The following is a 16091-nucleotide window of genomic DNA, read 5'->3' on the forward strand; positions in this document are numbered from 1 at the left end:
ACAAAGAGAGGCCAAGAATGCATTTTAAACAGGAAAGTGTATCATTCTTCATTAACTAGAATGCCAATTTCCAAGGGATGATAACAAGGGAAAGATACAATCACATTTGCAAATGTGATGCTTAATCAAGCCAGGATTTCTACAGCACGATGCTCTCCTGTTGGATTAAATTTTCTTAATTGGTGGAGATTAGAGGAATAGGATTGTCCCCTTCAGGGCATTTATGTCTGGTTTCTGTGAAAAAAACACCTCCTAATCCAGATATCTATGGAGATTCTCAGTCATCCAGGTTATGGTTGTTTCAAAGGTGCCTTTTTCCCCCCAAAAATCAACTGGGATATGTTTTTTCCTTGAGAATGAAGAAGAGGTTTCACTTCTCACCTAAGAAGCTTCTTCAGTTCTGGCTGGATGATGAGCAGGGACAGAAACAATTTAATCCTTCCGTTCCCTCTCTGCCCACTCTCCAGCCAGAACTGAGGAAGCTTCTTGGATGAGAAGTGAAACATCTTCTTCCTCAAGGGGGGAAAAAAACATAATCCAATTGTCAAAATCCAGATTTGGTTTGAGAAGCCAATGCGACTGTATTTTGGATTTTGTGATATTTTCTTGAAATATGAAACGGAACAAAGGTTATAGCAGACATTCTTGTTCTTCCTTCCTTCCTTTCTTTCATGGTTCATATACTTCCCACACCAACGATATTTCAGCAATCGGCATACAGATAAAAGATAATAACAGTAAATAAACCATGAGAAAATGTTGCTAAGAAGAAATTGGATAGCCATGTGTCCTGAATGGATCTCTTGCTTGCGTTGGGGGGGAGGGGGGGGTTGGACTAGTTGACCTCCAAGTTCCCTTCCGACTCTGTTATTCTGTATTTTATCATTAACATCAACTCATCCTCAGATTTTCGAAATCCAACTAAGTATTTATGAGTGCAGCTGCATCAGTGGTGGGTTTCAAAAAAATTTGGAACCTACTCTGTGGGTGTGGCCTCCTTTGTGGGAGTGGCTTGCCGTCTCTCTCTCTCTCTCTCTCTCTCCCTCCCTCCCTCCCTCCCTCCCTCCTTCATTTTGTCTCTCTGTCCCTTTTTTCTTTCTTTCATCTCTCACTCTTTTTCTTTCTTTTTTTCTTTTTTATTTATTTATTTCTTCCTTTCTTTCTCTTTCTCTCTCTCTCTGTCAGTCTGTTTGTGTGTGTGTGTGTGTGTGTGTGTGTGTGTGGCAGTGGTGGGTTTCAAACATTTTTGGAACCTCTTCTGTAGGTGTGGCCTGCTTTCCGGGTCCACTGGTGGAGCCTCTTCTAACCGGTTCGGTAGATTTGACAAACCGGTTCCACCGAATAGGTGCGAACTGGTAGGAACCCACCTCTGAATTGCATTGACCAAGTGTTTCTCAACCTTGGCATGTTGAAAGTGTGTGACTTCAACTCCCAGAATTCTCCAGCCAGAATGCTGCCTGGGGAATTCTGTGAGTTGAAGTCCACACACCTTCAAGATGTCAAGGTTAAGAAACTGGCATAGAAGTTAAGTTACAATTTATAAGCGGCTGGAAAACAGAAGCCAGAACAGGAAATAGAAGCCTTTGTTTTTTGTTTTTTTCTAAACTAGTACTGAATAAAAATTAACCAAAATTACTAATTACTATCAGACTTAAAGCATTGACCACAATGTAAATGCAAGGGTGACAGGAGCAATTAATACCATTATAATGGTTAGTACAACTGTTATTATCACATTATTACAGAGATTAAAACCGATAGGAAGGCAATGGAGAATGGAGAACTACAAAGGCTAAACCTGTATGCCAACACAGAAGGCTGTATAACTATTTTTTATATTGGTTTTTTTTTTGCAATTTGTTTTTATTTTTAAACATTAAAAAAAAACATAAAAAAATTCTCCTCCATTACATACAGCATGTCGTTTGGTTACAAGTGTTTTTGCATCCATATTCCCAATTACATTTACAATCACAGATTTTTCATCTAATATAACTAGATACCTCACTTTCATTGTACAACGTATATTCAATTACAATTAATATCATTTTTCCAATAAACCTAATTCCCTTACATTCTTGATTGTCTGTTTAATAACAATATACCTTTATATAATCACATATCCCGATATGAAAAACAAATTACCAACCATTTATATTTGTATATCACTGTTTTCAATTATGTATAATCCCATCAATCAATTATCGAGTATGTTTATCTTCATTATTGTCCTTGTACATCATACATTCAAACAAAGATGTGATTCCTTCATTTTCATATTGTTATGTTTGTTTGTCTTGTTTTTTCTTTTTTTTGTTGCTGATTTTTTTCTTCTGTTTTTAAAGGTAAAATGTTTAATAAAAACTATTTTTTTTAAAAAAAGAAGTTCATTTACAAGGAGATCCTGTTTTATCCTGCTGATGCATGTATCCCAAACGTCATTCTAACCCTTAAATGAGGTTGCCACGAACCAGATCAAACCTGATAGATAACATCACTGCTTAGATGCTCTCAGGCATCTAAGAGGCTCTTGCGAGGAACAAAATATTGGATAACAGCCACTTGGAACAAACTGCAAAAGAAGTAGGTATAGAATAATATACTGTAAAAACCTTCTGAACTCAGAAATCTGTTTTGAACAGTAGGACTGCATGGAGTTTATGAAAGCTGTTCCTGTTAATTCTCAGCTATTTGAATGAAGAAATTTAGGCTGGAAGGAGCTGGGCTTATCATTGTAGGAAGTTAGCACTCGCCCCTCTCCTAAAAGAATGAGATATTCTAGGAAATATTAAAAAGGCAAAATATTATGTTTCCCTGGATGAGAAAAGGAGAAACATGTTTTTAAAGGCAAAGCAGCTTCCTGCAACTCCCCCCCCCCCAACCTCCTTTCAGCTCCAGGGTGATGGGATTAAGACATGGCCCTTAGGACATGATAGGATTAGCCCTCTACCCATCTCACCACATGGCAGCTGGGAAGATTACATCACCCAGCAAGGCTCAACCAAGCCTGGGACTCAGGACGGCCTACAGAGTTGCCTCTGCATGGCCCCATGGGAGTCTGACCACCAATAAGAATACATTTCTTACCCAGGGACAGGAAGCTATAAGATGTGACCCAGGAGAGAGTATACATTTATCTATCTCTCACACCCATGTGCCTCTCACACCCATGTGGTCCTGTCCACCATTAAAAACCATCTTTCCAAGCAGTTTACATGCTTCCAGTATCTTGTTGTATTCGGGTCTTTTCTCAGTGTAAGAATGAGATTGTCTTGGCAACGTTTCGGCGAGGTCTCGCTCACCATCTTCAGGCTGGTGTTTTCGGCTTTGTGTTTGTGTGAGTAAAGCATGGTCAGACCTGCCGTCTTTCTATAAATCTTGGTGGGGTGTGTGTGGAGTGCTGGCTTTGTTTCAGTAAGTGAATTGATTGGTCTTGTGGTTGTATCATGGTTAGTAGATTGGTGCTGATTGGTGCTGGCTGTGTGTCCGTTGTTGTTTCGTGTTGTAAAGGCCTGGCTGGTGGGTGGGGCTTGTTTGTTGACTAAGGCTGGTTTCCAGATGTCTGGTAGGCGGGAGGTATCGCCACGTTTATTCATGTTGTGGGGGTGTTTCTCTATTTCGATAGCTATCGTTTTCATATAGAGCTGTCTGTAAATTAGGTTTGAAGATGTTTACATTTTAGTTTTCAAGTGCAATCATGTACGTGCTTACTTAGAAGCACCTCATGTTGTATCTAAAGGGATGGGTGCATATGATTACATACTAAATCTCACCTGAAATAAGCTTTTACAGGAGGAATACTGTAAAGTAAGAGCTCAGATGCTTAGGGGGCTGGAGGCTAAAAACATGAAAAAAAAGGTTGCATGAATTGGGTATGTCTAGTAATAGCAATAGCAATAGCAGTAGACTTATATACCGCTTCATAGGCCTTTCAGGCCTCTCTAAGCGGTTTACAGAGAGTCAGCATATTGCCCCCAACAATCTGGGTCCTCATTTTACCCACCTCGGAAGGATGGAAGGCTGAGTCAACCCTGAGCCGGTGAGATTTGAACCGCTGACCTGCTGATCTAGCAGTAGCCTGCAGTGCTGCTTTTTAACCACTGCGCCACCTTGGCTCTTACTTAGTCAGGTGATGGCGAACCTATGGCACACATACCACAGGGGGAATGCAGAGCCCTCTCTCACCCAGTTCAGCCCCACCACGCATGTGTGCATGCTTCCTCCCGGCCAGCTGATTTTTGAGTCTCTGCTGATAATGCGCAGGGGGTGGGGCACATGTGGGAGAGACACTCGCACGCACAGGGTGTCACGTGTGGATGCGCAGGATGGGGGTTACATGCACAAGCGTGGGTGCTGGGGGGAGCATTGGGTGTGCACCCCTCCCCCAGACCCCATTTTTCCTCCCTGGAGGCTGCAGGGGAGGACTACTAGTTCCAAAATGGGGTGCGGGGGTCACATGTGCATGCATGAGGGGCAGGGGGAGTGCAGGGGTGTCACGTCTGCATTGCATTGTGGGTGCAGCGGTGCACATGCGATGTCAGGCATGCGCACAAGCCCTTTTGGCATGCGACGACAAAAAGGCTAGACATCATTGGTCTAGTTTAATGAAAAGAAGGACCAGGGGAGACATGATAACAGTGTTCCAATATTTGAGGGGCTGCCACAAAGAAGAGGGAGTCGAGCTATTTTCTAAAGCACCAAAAGACAAGAAACAATGGATGGGAATTAACCAAGGAGAGAAGCAACCTAGAACTCAAGAGAAACGTTCTAACTGTTAGAGCAGGGGTGTCAGACTCAAGACCCGCTGGCCGGATCCGGCCCGCGAGGTGCTTAGATCTGGCCTGCGGGGCTGCCCTGGGAACAGCAAGTGACTGGCTCGCTGTGCTTCTGCCAGTGAAAATGTGCAGCCCTCCCAAGTTCCATTTTGGTCTGCAATGGCTTCCTGCAATCTTCGGCCAGTGAAAAGGGAGCGCGAGAAGGCTGCCCTCCCAACCTCCATTTTCGCTGGGAGAGCGCTTGGGCCACCACAGATGCCCCCGACATGAGTGACGTCGAGCTGGCCATGCCCACCCTGAACATTCCCACTGCAGGCCGCCCCCCCCCCCCCGAGGTCAAACACAATCCTGATGCAGCCCTCAATGAAATTGAGCTTGTGTTAGAGAAGAAAATAGAATTCTTTATTGGCCAAGTGTGATTGTGGGACACACAAGGAATTTGTCTCCATTGCATAAGCATCAAGTAGTCCCATCCCGACTTGTATCTTGACATCTCTTGTGAATCTTCCATCATGAGCAATCTTCAGTCATATTTCTCTTGGATCTTTGGCCTGACACACTTTCCGTTATTCTACTATGCCTTTTTCTATTGTGGGAAAATGAGAGGGGGATTGTACAGAGTTAGACGCTGTTTAGCCAAAACAAAAAAATCCTTCTAGAAAGCCAAGGTCATCCTTTGTCTCTGCACCTGACCGGAACTGGATGGGTGGAACTGCCAGCATGGCAGTGGGAGATTGGACCATATGATGGATTTGTGGGTGTGGGGGGCAAGATCTCGAACTTTCAACTAGGTGGGTGGGGGAAACCGGGAAGCTTTCAGATTCGGGTTTTCCCAGATGTGCCAACATGGCTCTCTTAATAATTTGGAACTTTGAGCAATCCTTTGCCTCGGACTCTGATTTACTTTTGGATGCTATTTGGAACCCTGACACAAACGCTTTCAAGAAGTCGCGAACCAGGCTTGCTTTATAATGCTTCCCCTACAGTGTAGGCCTTGTCCTTCCGATGTCTGCCACAGACCTCTGCTGACATCACCAGGCCTCAAAGAGAAACCAAGTCACTGCACCAAAGAGGAAAACCTTACAAGAGACGTGGAAGCGAACCCCAGACAGACATAGGAATGGCCAGCTGGCTTCTCCGTTCCCTTGTCCACCCCCGATGCAGCAAGTGGCGTGCGGGATCTGGATTAACCCTGGCAGCTGGTCTGGAAGTAGAGAAGAGAGAAGCCGGGCACGAGGCCTTGATGGCGATAAATCATTGGCGGCATGTGGGTCCCACAGCTCTGGCCTGGCAGAGAGTGAAGATTAATGGGGAGTTCCTTTAACCCAGCTAGCCCTTAAGTAGCGGTGAAGCAGAGGCAATGGCACCGGTGGGGGAAACACCAAGCTTTGTGGGTGGCTGCTTGTGAAATCAGCCTGGCTGCTGATCATTCACATTTGTGGATCATGAGAACGGCCTGCCTGGGGGAACGGATTGTTCCTCCTCCACCAAGCAAAAAGAGCTATGAACTAAGCTGCTACTTTTCTTGTGCCAAGGGCATTTTTCATAATGAAAGGCGAGGGTGTGTGGTCGCGCTTCACGGTGAATCCCACGCCAAGAGCTTGCTGGGGTGGCACCAGACTGCTGGCGCAGACACATAGTCAGCCTGTTACGGCAGACAAATGGAGGCACCCAACTGTTTGGCAGGGAGGTTCCATGGGATCAACCGGTGCCTCTGGTGCCGATCCCTTTTCCATCCTTCTGCAAAGGGATAAGAGGGATTGGCTCCTCTAGGACACCGTAACCCCCATTCAAATCTATATCTGCCTACTGCCCAACACGGCTCAGGAAGGGTCAGATATCCCAGAACCTGTGCCTATAAGCAGTGTTTCTCAACCATGCCAACTACTTTATGTGGTATGGACTTCAATGCCCAGAATTCTCCAGGGAGCCTTCCTGCCCAGTGGTGGGTTGATAACCAGTTTACTACCGGTTCGCCTTGTGCTTGCAATGCTTCCGCGCATGTGCAGAAGCGTCCGGGTGAGTGGGCGGAGCCTCCCGCCACCGCCACTACCGGTTCAGCTGAACCAGGCCGAACTGGCGGCAACCCACCTCTGTTCCTGCCTCAGGAATTCTGGGAGTTGTAGTCTATACATGGTAAACACTTGGTAAAGCCTAGACAAATAAGCCATACAATGGCCAACTGATGGTGTAAGTAGTGGCTTTAGGAGTCCGGACGAAGGACAAGGCAGGAGGCAGTCTGAAGTAACAACAACTCTTTATTCTAGGTAACCGTTCAGTAAAACTATGTACATCGGCAGTTTGGCACCTTCCCTGCTTGACAGCTATTTATACGGAGCTGTCAAGCAGGGAAATCAATCGGCGCGTCCCTAGCGGCCCGCACTTAGCCAAGCCGTGTCTTAACCAATCAGGATGCGGCTTGACTATTGCTAGCTACTAGGTCGTAAGTTGAGGACTTAACAATATTCAACAGTGGCATTCAGCTGGTTTGGACCAGTTCGAGCCAACTAGTAGTGGCCACCTTCCCTCCCACCTGCCCACCTACCCCAGCTCTATGAAGTCCTATTTAGTCACGTTTTCTAAGCCACGCACATGTATGCAAACTGAGCATGTGAGCAAAGTGCATACACGCTCACGGTTTCAGTGCACAGGGAACCGGTGGTAAAGTTATGTGAAACCCACCTCTGGATGGTGCTCATAATGTGCCAAACACAAACTACGCATATACTCTGGTTGCTCTTCAGATTGTATAAATCTTTCGCCTTATTTTTACAAAGTACACAATCCTTTTTTTTGCTGAGCCAACCACCTATGGTGAATCTATTGTAAGGCCAGAAACCATACTTGGCCCACGGATGAATCTGTTTCTTTAAAACATTTATAGAGCCACCCAGCTAATGTCAAACTTTGTTTTCGTTTTCTTTCTTTCTTTTTTTCCCCCAATTTTATTTTGTTTGTACAAACTTCACATCTTTGCAACACGTTACATTTTTTTACCTATCTGTTATGCCTGTTTTATCTATACAAATAAATCTTTTATAACTATGACTTCATATATTTGTGCATTTACATTATTTCATACATTTTTTTCATTCTGTATATAATATTCTATGTGTTCTATGTATAGCAGTTTTACTACAATTATGTCATTTTGTAAAGTATATAATATATTAAAGCTTTTATAACTATGACTTTATATATTTGTGCATTTACATTATTTCATACATTTTTTTCCATTCTATATGTAATATTCTATATATCCTATGAATAACAGTTTTTACTACATTTATGTCGTTTTGTATAATATATAATATATTAAATCTTTTATAACTATGACTTTATATATTTGTGCATTTACATTATTTCATACATGTTTTTCCATTCTATATGTAATATTCTACATATCCTATGTATAACAGTTTTTACTACATTTACGTCATTTTGTGTAATATATAATATATTAAATCTTTTATAACTATGACTTCATATATTTGTGCATTTACATTATTTCATACATTTTTTTCATTCTGTATATAATATTCTATGTGTTCTATGTATAGCAGTTTTACTACAATTATGTCATTTTGTAAAGTATATAATATATTAAAGCTTTTATAACTATGACTTTACATTCTATATGTAATATTCTATATATCCTATGAATAACAGTTTTTACTACATTTATGTCGTTTTGTATAATATATAATATATTAAATCTTTTATAACTATGACTTTATATATTTGTGCATTTACATTATTTCATACATGTTTTTCCATTCTATATGTAATATTCTACATATCCTATGTATAACAGTTTTTACTACATTTACGTCATTTTGTGTAATATATAATATATTAAATCTTTTATAACTATGACTTTATATATTTGTGCATTTACATTATTTCATACATTTTTTTCCATTCTATATGTAATATTCTATATATCCTATGTGTAACAGTTTTTACTACATTTACGTCGTTTTGTATAATATATAATATATTAAATCTTTTATAACTATGACTTTATATATTTGTGCATTTACATTATTTCATACATTTTTTTCCATTCTATATGTAATATTCTATATATCCTATGTATAACAGTTTTTACTACATTTACATCATTTTGCATGATATATAATATATTAAATCTTTTATAACTATGACTTTATATATTTGTGCATTTACATTATTTCATACATTTTTTTCCATTCTATATGTAAGATTCTACATATCCTATGTGTAACAGTTTTTACTACATTTACGTCGTTTTGTGTAATATATAATATATTAAATCTTTTATAACTACGACTTTATATATTTGTGCATTTACATTATTTCATACATTTTTTTCCATTCTATATGTAATATTCTATATATCCTATGTATAACAGTTTTTACTACATTTACATCGTTTTGCATGATATATAATATATTAAATCTTTTATAACTATGACTTTATATATTTGTGCATTCACATTATTTCATGCATTTTTTTCCCATTCTATATGTAATATTCTATATATCCTATGTGTAACAGTTTTTACTACATTTACGTCGTTTTGTATAATATATAATATATTAAATCTTTTATAACTATGACTTTATATGTTTGTGCATTTACATTATTTCATACATTTTTTCCATTCTATATGTAATATTCTACATATCCTATGTGTAACAGTTTTTACTACATTAACGTCATTTTGTGTAATATTTATTTGCTATAGTCTATCTCATATTTCAATCTTTTAACCCTTTTCCGGTTTTGTAGTTGTCTGTTGTTTTGTTGATCTTTCTTCCTTTCTTTTCCGCTTTCCTGCTTTCCCCCTGCTTTCCTCTAGCCAATTGTACAATAAATCCCATACGGAGTAATATGCAAATTCGTCTTTCTCTTTTAGTTCTTTCATAAGCCTATCCATCTCTGCACATGTCAAACTTCATTTTCAAAAGTCCGATCCTAGAAGCAGAGACAGGGTCTAAATAAAATACTACCCGGGGCAGGGCCTTCTCTGTGACAGCTCCGGCCCTCTGGAACGAACTCCCCGCAGGGATTCGGACCCTCACCTCTCTCCAGGCCTTCCGAAAAGCCATCAAAACCTGGCTTTGCCGGCAGGCCTAGGGTTGATGAGTTCCCGTCCCCTCTCGACTTGTATGGTTGTATGATTCTTGGTTATTTTAATTACTTGTATTTTGTTCTATGTTCCCCTTTTCCCCTTTTGAGTTGTTCGCCGCCCTGAGTCCCTCCCGGAGAAGGGCAGCATACAAATAATAAAATTCAATTCAATTCAATTCAAAATTTACTGTTCTTGCAAGTAAAAGTAATACAGCAACAATAATAATAACTTAAATATGCTTCCTCTTCTTGCTAGCGATCTCTTGATTTTTCATTTTTTCTTATTTTTATTTTTCCTCTGCAATTAGATATTTATTATTTGAATTCTTTATCTAAACCTCTGGAGGATTCTTGATGAGTTGCAACCATAAAGTCTCTTAGCTGGGCCAGAAGACAATACAAAAATAAGAGCTGGTGTAACAGAAATGTCATGAGCTCAATTTTGGCTGTACTTTCCTTGAATCTAAGGAAAACACAGCCAAAATTTACCTCATGACATTTCTGTTATGCCAGCTCAAAGATCCCCCAAATAAGTACACTTTCTGGATTTTCCGATCGATTCACCAGATAACATTTTACAAGGAACATAATCAAAGGCTGCAATTATAGAAAACATGGGAATTTGGCTCAGAGAGAATGTTTTTTTCTCTTATTCAAAGAGAGAGAGAGAGAGAATGCTTTGCTTTAGCTGCATCTTTTAATCTCTTACCTTCCTCCTCCTTTCCCCCCATCATTCATACGTATGTGTATATTCATATTTTTTTTAAAAAAGGGAGTAATTACATGCTGTCATTATCAAATTGTATAATCCTAGGTTGCTTTTCATGCTGCATAAAACCTGTTCTTTTTGAAAAGAACTCTGGTACCATTTCCAGAGGGGAAAAATTGCCTTTAGAACTCTTTTGCTCACTATTTACATCAGAAAGATTTCAGTACACGTAGCGACATATTGGAGGATGAGTCTTCTCCTACATAACTACTCTGGTCCAACTCCATATTTTCCTCTGGATTTTACCAGCCTAGGACCAGTGAGAAAGTGTAAAACAAGTATATTTTACAAAACAATAGCAGAGTTGAAAGGGACCTTGGAGGTCTTCTAGTCCAACCCCCTGCCTAGGCAGGAAACCCTATACATTTTCAGACCAATGGCTATTCAACATCTTCTTAAAGACTTCCAGTGTTGGGGCATTCACAACTTCTCGAGGCAAGCTGTTCCACTGATTAATTGTTCTAACTGTCAGGAAATTTCTCCTCAGTTCTAAGTTTCTTTCTCCTTGATTACTTTCCACCCATTGCTTCTTGTTCTGCCCTCAGGTGCCCTGGAGAATAGCTTGACTCCCTCTTCTTTGTGGCAACCCCTGAGATATTGGAAGACTGCTATCATGTCTCCCCTGGTCCTTCTTTTCATTAAACCAGACATATTCAGTCCCTGCAACCGTTCTTCGTATGTTTTAGTCTCCAGTCCCCTAATTTTTCCTAAATATTTTTCCTAAAGGTGCTTTTTTCAAAAGGCAACTGGACTTTGTGTACGAGAAATTGCAGAACACAAGATCCAGTTGCCTTTTGAAAAAGCACCTTTGGGACAACCATGACCTAGATGACTGAGAATCTCCCTCGACTTTTATTTTTTTCCTTGGAATTCTTTCAATTTAATGAAGAAGAATTTGCTTTAGAAATTACAGGCAGTCCTCCACTTACGACCACAACTGAGTCCAACATTATTTGTGTCTAAATGAGACAGTTTTAAAGTCAGTTTTGCCCCATGTTATGAGCTTCCTTGTCATGGTTATAAAGTGAATTGCTGCACTTGTTAAATCAATAACACGGTTGTTTAAGTGAATCTGCCTTCTCTTTGCTTATCACGAGTTTGCAAAAAGGGGATCATACGAGCTCAGGACTCTGATAATTGTCATAAATATGAGCCACTTGGCAAGCATCTGCATTCTGATCACATGACCATGGGGATGCTGCAACAGTCCTATGTGTGAAAAATGGTCATAAGCCACGTTTTTTTAGTGCCGTTGTAACTTTGAAGAGTCACTAAACAAATGATTGTAAGTCAAGGTTATTACACCCGTACTGTTATAAGTAGACTGTGCTGTTTCTCTGTGTCATATAATATATGTGGGTATAGGCCAAGTGGGTTCCGGATCCCGTTCCAACCGGTACGGTTGGAAGAGGCCTGGCATCATCCATGTGAACGCCCATGTGCATGCATCTTATCCCTTCCGTGAGCCTCCGCAACACTCCAGCTGCTCAGCGGAACGCAGGCGTTGTACACGCCGTGCACGAAAGCGCTGAAGACTTAAAAGACTGGTAAGGAGCTCAGGCGGGCAGGCGGGTGGGCCCTCTGGAGCACCGTACCAGAATGGGGTTCACCGACAAATGTGCGCTTGACAAAAGCACGCCGACAAAAGCGCGGGGACAAAAGCGCGAGTTCGAAATCACACCGAAGAATTAGGACAGAAGCGTGCCGACAACAGCGCACTGACAGAAGCGCTCTCTAAACCTAACCCTAAAGGTAACCCTAAACCTAATCCTAAACCTAACCCTAAACCTAACCTTGAACCTAACCCTAACCCTAACCCTAACCCTAACCCTAACCCTAACCCTAAACCTAACCCTAAACCTAACCCTAAACCTAACCCTAAACCTAACCCTAAACCTAACCCTAAACCTAACCCTAAGCCTAACCTTTACCCTTACCCTAACCCTTACCTTAACCGTAATGGGGCTTCTGTCGGCGCTCTTTTGTCTGCGCGCCTCAGTGGAACAACTTGCCTTAGAATAGAATAGAATAGAATAGAATAGAATAGAATAGAATAGAATAGAATAGAATTATTTATTGGCCAAGTGTGATTGGATACACAAGGAATTTACTGTATCTTTGGTGCATATGCTCTCAGTGTACATAAAACGACAAGATACATTCTTCAAGAAGTTGTGAATGCTACAACATTGGAAGTTTTAAGAAGATGTTGGGATAAGCATTTGTCTGGAGTGGTGTAGGGTTTCCTGCCTAAGCAGGGGGTTGGACTAGAAGACCTCCAAGGTCCCTTCCAACTCTGTTATTCTATTCTAAAGAGCTCAGAGAACTTGGAAGCCCTTATGATTAGGTCAAATCATGGACCACCAATGCTGGGTAAAAGACCTGTATTCATGTGTCCCTCTACCAATGAGTCTACTAGCTTGCATTGATAATATTGGATCAGCTATGTCAATAACTTCACTCAGTGTACAACAGCTTCCTTAAGATCCAGGAGGCCAAAGACAAGAGTCCCTTTGTTAAAGAGCTATCAGGACAAGTCCCCAGATACAGGCCACATGGCACTTCCAGCAGAATCCTGGCTAATCTTGATGATGCCCAGCTGGACTGTAGGATCCATGAGAACAATTTGTCCAGCTGTCTCAGGGCACAGTCAAGCAGACTCTTCTGGGATGGAGAATCAGCTGTTTCAACCATTTAAAAAAATCTGTTGACGTGTTTCAGGGAAAAGGCAAAACTCTTAGAGCAGGGGAGAGGGTAGTTTAGGAAATTTAAAATGGTTTCCTCCATTCTTCCTTTGCCACCGACTTGTGTGTTTGAGGTGGTGGTGGTGTCACCATTATAGTGCGTGGCATTGCTATTGGATGGATGTGGTCTAGCAGAAACGTATCCAAAGCAAACAGATCCTTCCTCCTGTAGTTCGTTATACTGGAGAGATATTGTGATAAATATTGCTTCAAGCATGGTGGTAAACGTAGTCATTCCAGCCTTAAAACTGCTTTAAAATTTAAGAAGCTTCTGAAGATTTCTGCAGATATGGGCTCTTCTTTCTTTTTTCCCCCCCAAAATGTTTTCTTCCTGCTAACATACATGGTGCTATGGACCTGCTAGGTATGAAAAACTGGATACACGGTCCTCAAAAGATCCGTGGCAATTTCTTTTAAAGTCCTGCAGATTGATATTTTAATGCTTTTTAGTCAGTTTGAATAAGTATATACTATAGGAGGGAGGGAGGGAGGGAGGGAAGGAAGGGATGGAGGGAAGGAAGTAAAGAAGGGAGGGAGGGAGGATTGTAAGAAATGTTCATCTGGGTTCAGTTCCAAGTGGGTAGAAAGACACTGGAAACATGGTGGCTGCTTGGAAAAATGGTTTAATGATGAAGAGGACCACATGGTTTGAGGTCCTGGGCAAAAAGGGCAGAAATGCTGAGAGTGCTCTGGTTTTATGCCCACTCTGGGCTTTTGAATTTGAACTCGTATTCTGATTGGTTGTCAGACTCCCGTGGGGCCATGCAGGGGTAACTTTGTAGATTGTTTATGTCCCAGGCTTGGTTGAGCCTTGCTGGGTGATGATGTAATGAAAGGGCTTGGGCAGTTCCTACTATGGAGCTGCCTGAAGGAGGTAGATCTTTGTTATGTGGAATTGACTGGCTCAGGCCTTAATGGCCCATTGACAAAAGTGGTGTATTTGTGTGTGTGTGTGTGTGTGTGTGTGTGTGTGTGTCTGTCTGTCTGTCTGTCTGTCTGTCTGTCTGTCTGTCTCTCTGTGTGTGAATTTTTGCCTCCCTTTTAGGGGAAATATTCTGCCCTTTTAATATTTCCTAAAATATCTCATTTTCCTAGGAGACAGGTGGGTGTTAACTTCCTGTAGAAGGAAGGAAGGAAGGAAGGAAGGAAGGAAGGAAGGAAGGAAGGAAGGAAGGAAGGAAGGAAGGAAGGAGGGAGGGAGGGAGGGAGGGAGGGAGGGAGGGAGGGAGGGAGGGAGGGAGGGAGGGAGGGAGGGAAGGAAGGAAGGAGGGAGGGAGGGAGGGAAGGAGGGAAGGAGGGAAGGAGGGAAGGAGGGAAGGAGGGAAGGAAGGAAGGAAGGAAGGAAGGAAGGAAGGAAGGAAGGAAGGAAGGAAGGAACGATCTACTTTCTTGTGACGTGAATTGTGTCTCTATTAAATCGAATTCAGTAGAAGCCCCTCCATTCTCCTCTTTTTGGGACATTTAGATAAGTACGTCTATATTGTACAACATGCACAGAAATTCATCAAAAGGTTTCAGAAAACTAAGTAAGTCAGAATACCAATCAATAAGATGCTTTTAAGATTCTCTAGACGCTAAAGAGACTTTCAAGAAATACACATTTGCAAATCACTAAGAATTACCCTTGAACATTTCACTGACTGTCTCACACACAGAGATAACTGCATCACCCAGGATAATCACTTGAATCAGGAGGATGTGCGTGGAAAAAAAAGGTGCTTAGTCTTTTAAGATTACTATGTGGAAAAAAGGAGAACAAATATGAATATTTTTTATATTAGCGCTCTGAAGATAACGTGCTGTATATACACACAAGCGCACTGGAAGCTTTTTTCCTGTTGTGGTTTTTTTAAAAAAAAGAATAAAGAGAAATCTTTATTGTGATAGACTGCTGAATATTGTTATTGTTTGAACCTTTGTGGCATGAAAAAAGTCAATTATAGCCAATGTGTAAAAATTCTTGATAAAGTAGAAATGTTTAAAAAAAGTGAGAAATCTTCCAGTGCAATGCAAAAAAAGAAAGGAAGGGGGTTAAAAAAATCCTTTGATAACAGAAGAAATAAAATGATAATAACGTTTAAAGAATGAATAGCTGTCCAAAAAATGCTGAAGAAGTTTTCAGTGGTTCTCATACCTGGAGCTATACGAAGTGTTAAATGGATGTTTAATAAAAACTTCCATCAGTTCCTGATTTACACCAAGTTGCAAACGAAAGGAGGGATACAGGTTTTCTCCTACTACCTAATTGCTTGTTTTAGTATTTTTAAATTGTTTTTATGTAAGCCGCCCAGAGTCCTTTGGGATTGGGCGCCATACAAATTCATTAAATCTTAATCTTAAATCTTAATCTGTTAAAGGAGAGAGCAGCACAGATTATCACTTGCACCCTTGATTAGCACTATATAGCTGTGGATTATGGGAGAGGAGGTGTTCACACATAATTGTCCCAACTTTTTGCCTTTTTTTTTTTTAAATCAAGGAGAGAAGCAACCTAGAACTAAGGAGAAATTTCTGGGCAGAAAAATTAATCAGTGGAACAGGTTGCCTCCAGAAGTTGTGGGTGTTCCGAGACTGAAAATTTCAGTGGAGATTGGATAATCATTTGTCTGAAATGGCATAGGGTTTCCTGCTTGAGAAGAGGGTTGGACTAGAAGACCTCTAAGCAGTAGTGGGATTCAAAATGGGCA

The sequence above is a fragment of the Thamnophis sirtalis genome, unplaced genomic scaffold (genome assembly GCF_051295495.1).
Source record: "Thamnophis sirtalis isolate CommonGarterSnake01/CBP01778 unplaced genomic scaffold, rThaSir2_p1.2 scaffold_11, whole genome shotgun sequence".
NCBI classification, from domain to species: Eukaryota; Metazoa; Chordata; class Lepidosauria; order Squamata; family Natricidae; genus Thamnophis; species Thamnophis sirtalis.